Source organism: Hibiscus syriacus, unplaced genomic scaffold (genome assembly GCF_006381635.1).
Source record: "Hibiscus syriacus cultivar Baekdansim isolate YM2019G1 unplaced genomic scaffold, ASM638163v2 tig00111128_pilon, whole genome shotgun sequence".
Lineage (NCBI taxonomy): Eukaryota > Viridiplantae > Streptophyta > Magnoliopsida > Malvales > Malvaceae > Hibiscus > Hibiscus syriacus.
In genome coordinates this window covers 1,098,825-1,104,677 of record NW_024062989.1, presented here as the reverse complement: position 1 = coordinate 1,104,677, position 5,853 = coordinate 1,098,825, and the positions used below count along the sequence as shown (strand labels likewise).

The 5,853-nt window shown below is 40.3% G+C and overlaps 1 pseudogene; it reads right to left on the bottom strand.

The window, feature by feature from the left end:
* Positions 1–3,091: 3,091 nt before the first annotated feature.
* LOC120154365 lies at positions 3,092–5,625 on the bottom strand (annotated as a pseudogene).
* Positions 5,626–5,853: the final 228 nt, after the last annotated feature.

Genomic DNA, 5,853 nt, shown 5'->3' with positions numbered 1-5,853 from the left:
CCACAAAATAATATAAAAAAATAACAGCAAAAAGGGAAGTGAGAAGAAGCCTTCGACGCGCCACCGGAGGTCTCCTCTCGGCCACCACGAACCACCTAGCTCGCTAGCTCCTTTCGGCGCCTAGCTTGCCACTCCTTGGAGCTTTATCAATGGAGGTATATTCTAAGGAAAAAGAAAGGAAAAAGAGAAAATAAAAATATGATTTTTCTGCTCTATGCGTGTGCTCACCGTCCTCTCTCTCTCTCCCATGAGGTGTCATATATAATAAATAAAATATCTAGGGGTAATGATGAGTTTGTTGGGTGTAAAATACCCCTCATACCCCTAGAATCACATTTTGTGCATGAACCTTATCCTCCAAGTGGCAGTGGTCCATTGGCAGCTCTGGCAGGCGGTTACAGCAGTCCTCCACGTGTAGAGACAGCTGTCCAGTGCCAGCTGTCCTTATGCAAAAATATCTTTTTGGCTTTTTCTGTGCCAGAAATGCCAAGGCATTTCAATCTTTTTTAGCAACGTGTGATGTCGCGGAATTACTTCCCAAAGAATCCTTTTTCTTTCTATTCCCTGTACACCATAGACAAACTGCACCTTTCCCTCAAACAGCACCATTAAGAAATAAAATAGCACAACCACCACAAATGCAACTATATGCAACTACATGATCCTAAAATGACTAAAATGAGCTTTTAAACAAACAACAACTTAAGTGAAAAAGGCTTTAAAAGTAGCCTTTTTAGGAAGTTAACATACCCCCAAACTTAAGCTATTGCTTGTCCTCAAGCAATGGATAGCAATTACATAAGCATAATGTCATGGCAAAGTTCGATAGTAAAACAGTAGAACAAAATTGAATTTCAATCCTCAGAACGATAGGCTTCAACATGCTAGACTTATCAAGAATTCAAGTACTTTTCCCTAGGTCAAAATCCTTTGTGGTAGTGTGTGTGCGTGATTGTATCCAATCTATACTTAGCGAATTTAGACAATTTCTAATCAAGTCCCCTAGTTTTTGTCAAGGTATTTACTTATCATTAAGCACATTTTTACTCCCTTTTCTTTGATTTTTTTTAAATTGTTACGAAGGGAGTCAGCTCATCACACCTACTCTCCCACACTCTAGATGAAAGGGAGCATACCTTCCATCCCCGAGCTAGTTAAGTAGAGTCATCCTGTGACTTCTTTCATTCACTCATATGCACAAGGCTTCCATTTATTAAAGAAAGTTACAGGAAATGCCACAGCAAAGAGGAGTGTCCCTCTACAGCTATGCTTAAGCATTTATTCACAGTTTCATTTCTAAGGGAGTTTGTTTTTGATTTTTCTTTTAAACATCATACTATATTTCAATGCCAAGACTAACTAAAGTTCCTTCATAAAAATTTCCTAAATTTCCTAAGTATAGAGAACATACAAATCGTGTAAATATTTTTCACAAAGCATCAAGCCCTAGAGTGAGTTCTATCATTCTCAACAGTCATTTACATTCAGATTCTAGCCTAACAAAATTATCATCGGGTATCCTACAGATTGAGCTTGAGTCTGCGTCACAGCTTCCTCGAGAGCAAGTAACCTTGCCTCGGTATTCGATTCTGTAGCACCTGCAGATTGCTCATGAACATGGTCGTTAGACTTGGGATTTTCAATTCCCAACAACAGTGGAAGTCTAGCCCTAGTGATGCCCGATAATCCAGGTAAAATTTCATCAAAAGCATTTTCCTCAACCTTTTTCTTACGACATAAAGCGGTAATTAAATTAGGAAACACCAAAGCACTTGCCTTTTTACCCAAACAGTCGTAAACTTGCTGAACAATGATACAACCCACATCGATCGGACGGGATACCATTATAGAATGTAAAAGCAATAAGCGTGAAAGTGATACCGTAGTTTTGTGGGAGGTGGGCATGAGTTTGTGCTTGAGGAAGTGATTCCATAATTTGGCACGCGGCTGAAGACGTTCCCGGTTGACCGAGTATCGGCTCGTCTGGCGACCATTCCACTCAGTGTTTTCGAAACAAAGGTCCTCCAAGACCCCATCGTATGTGTTGCTATCGGCTTCCTCTTCGAACGTGGCATGGTTATCCACAACATCCTGCAAATGAAAATAACGATTAATAGCAGTAGATGTAAAACGGATTTGCTTACCTCGAAAGAAGATGGAGTGTTGATTGGACTTGGAAATGTTCACATAGAACTCCTTAACTAATGAGGCGTTCACCGAACCAGGATGACGGGTAAACTTCTGCCACTTGAGCGGCGTCACGATGTCCATAACCTCAGGTCCAAAACCACCATCGGTTTCCTCGGTAAAAATAAATCCCAACTCAAAAAAGAGTTTTCGGTTCTTGAAGTTTTGGAACCGAGCCTTAGCCTCATCGTTCTCAAACTGTTGCCAAGCGGTCGTGTCGGTTGGAGCCGGTCTTGAGCGTACCATTTTCAGTGTTTTTGAAGTAAGAAAAATAAAAAAGGAAGAAGCTTTTGAAAGCTTTAAAAACTTGGATGTATTTCGGCTATGGAGAAATAACAAAGAAAGAATATGAATGAAAGAAAGAGAAAAGGTAAAAGTTAAAATGAAAGAGAAAAATTAATAATGAAAGATAAAAGAAAAAGTTAAAAATTTTGGGAGGGATAAGGGGTGATAGGACGGTTAAGAGAGAAATTAGTGGGTGGGGGTTGTGCGTGTATGGGGAAGGAAAAACTGCCAAAAAACAATGATGTGATGGGACAAAAACTGTGGAAAGAGAAAAGTAAATGTCAGAAATTAAATTAAATAAAAAGAAACAAATCAAAAGAATATCTCTCCAAGTAATGCTTTGTCCTTTCCTCCCTTTGGTAACTGCTCCTTGTATGGTTTGCAGCAATGTGGTCCCTACAAATCAGATCAAAAATTAATTACAAAATAAAATAAAATAAAACTAAAGAAAAAAAACTTGAATGTTAAATTTTATTTATGCACAGACACAAATTCAATGCCGAGGCATCGAATTTTGGTTCTCCTCTGAGCACGCTTCAGTATCGTACAGCCGTAACACGTCCTTGTTGTGCGGTGGTGGAATTCCATTGTAGGCTTTCAGACGCTGGCCATTGACCTTGAAGATCTTCCCATTGTCTATTCTCTTGATGTCAACAGCTCCATGGGGATAGACATAATGCACCTCAAATGGTCCTGACCATCGAGATTTTAGTTTCCCAGGAAAGAGTTTAAGTCTGGAGTTGTAAAGCAAGATTTGTTGCCCCACATGAAAATGCAGTGGCATCAGTTTTTGGTCATGCCACTTCTTGGTTTTCTCCTTGTATATCCGAGCATTCTCATATGCTTGTTCTCTAAACTCTTCCATTTCATTAAGTTCTAATAATCTCTGCTCCCCAGCTAGTTGAGCATCGAAATTCAATCGCTTGATAGCCCAATAAGATTTATGTTCAAGCTCAACCGGGAGATGACAAGCTTTCCCATATACTAGCTTGAAGGGTGACATCCCCAAAGGAGTTTTGAATGTTGTTCTGTACGCCCAAAGTGCTTCATCCAACTTTGGCGACCAATCCTTTCACTTTGGGTTCACCACTTTCTCTAAAATCTGCTTGATCTCTCGATTAGATATCTCAGCTTGGCCATTTATCTACGGATGATATGCCGTGGTAATCTTGTGTCGAACTCCATATCTCAGCAATGCCTTGTCAATCAACTTGTTATCAAAATGGGTTCCTTCATCACTGATGATAGCACGAGGTACTCCAAACCGAGTGAAAATATACTTGTGCAAAAACTTGAGTACGGTCTTGGAGTCATTCTTTGAAGTTGCTATTGCTTCCACCCACTTTGACACATAATCCACAGCAAGCAATATATATAATTTTCCTTTAGAAGATGGGAATGGTCCCATGAAGTCGATGCCCCACACATCAAACAGCTCTATCTCCAAAATATTTTGCAGCGGCATCTCATGTCGTCTGGAGATGTTTCCAGTCCGTTGGCATCGATCACATCCTTTGTAAAATGCTTGGGCATCTCTAAACAAAGTTGGCCAGTAAAAGCCTGATTGCAGGACCTTAGCAGCAGTCCTTGCTCCACCAAAATGGCCTCCACTTGGGGCCGAATGACAATGGTACAAAATATCACTTTGCTCCTCTTCAGGTACACATCGTCTAATGAGCTGATCGGCACAATGTTTGAACAGATATGGCTCATCCCAAAAATAGTTCCTTGTATCATGCTTGAACTTCTTTTTAGCCTGACTATTCAAATCAAAAGGCACAATTCCACTAACAAGAAAATTAACAAGGTCAGCGTACCACGGGATTGCCGCGGCATATAAAATTTTCTCATCAGGAAATTCCTCTTGGATATCTACAGTGTCATGGCATTCAGAATTGTTCTCTAGCCTAGATAAGTGATCAGCAACTTGATTTTCAGTTCCTTTTCTATCTACCACCTCTAAGTCAAATTCTTACAAAAGTAAGATCCACCTAATAAGTCTAGGCTTGGCATCCTTTTTGTTCACTAAGTATTTTATAGCCGAATGATCAGTGTGAACAATAACTTTAGTGACTATTAGGTAAGGTCTAAATTTATCAAAAGCAAATACTACGGCAAGTAATTCTTTCTCAGTGGTGGTGTAGTTTAATTGTGCTTCATTTAAAGTGCGGCTAGAGTAATAAATAACATGAAAGATTTTACCTCGGCGTTGCCCCAAAACAGCTCCTACGGCATAATCGCTTGCATCACACATCAGCTCAAATGGTGATGTCCAGTCGGGAGGGACTACAATGGGTGCCAAGATCAGTTGTCGCTTTAGCTCAGTAAATGCGCCGAGGTATAATTCGTCAAACACAAAGGGTTGGTTTTGTTGAAGCAATGTGCACAAGGGTTTAGAAATCTTGGAGAAGTCTTTGATAAACCTTCTATAGTATTCAGCATGTCCAAGAAAACTTCTTATTCCCTTGACCGAAGTTGGTGGTGGCAACTTTTCAATCACTTCAATTTTCGCTTTGTCCACCTCAATACCCTTGTGTGAAATTTTGTGGCCTAATACAATGCCTTCAGTCACCATGAAGTGACATTTTTCCCAGTTTAAGACCAACTCAGCCTCCTCGCATCTCTTGAGAACTTTTGCTAAATTGCCGAGGCATCGTTCAAAATCATCCCCACAAACAGAAAAATCGTCCATGAAGATCTCTAGAAAATCCTCAACCATATCTGAAAATATAGCTTCATACAGCGCTGAAACGTTACCGGGGCATTACAGAGTCCAAAAGGCATCCTCCTAAAGGCAAAAGTGCCATAGGGACAAGTAAATGTAGTCTTCTCCTGGTCCTCTGGTGTGATGGCAATTTGATTGTACCCCGAGTACCTATCCAAAAAGCAATAGAATGCTTTGCCGGCCAATCGATCCAACATTTGGTCGATGAAAGGTAGAGGAAAGTGGTCCTTCTTCGTAGCTTTGTTGAGTTTTCTATAGTCCATACATATCCTCCATCCGGTCACAGTGCGAGTGGGTAATAGCTCATTATCCTCATTCGTAACCATCGTCGTACCTCCTTTCTTCGGAATACATTGGACATGGCTCACCCATGAGCTATTGGAGATAGGGTAGATCATTCCAGAATCAAGCCATTTCAGAATTTCTTTTATCACCACTTGCTTCATAACAGGGTTGAGTGTTCTTTGTGGTTCAATTGAATTGCCGTGGCAATCTTCTAGCAGAATCTTGTACATGCAGATCATGGGACTAATGCCTTTCAAATCGACCATAGTCCAACCAATTACTTTCTTATACTGCATCAAAACACTTAACAAACTTTGCTCTTGGTTAGCAGTAAGGTTAGCAGAAATAATCACCGGTAAAGTCTCATCGCT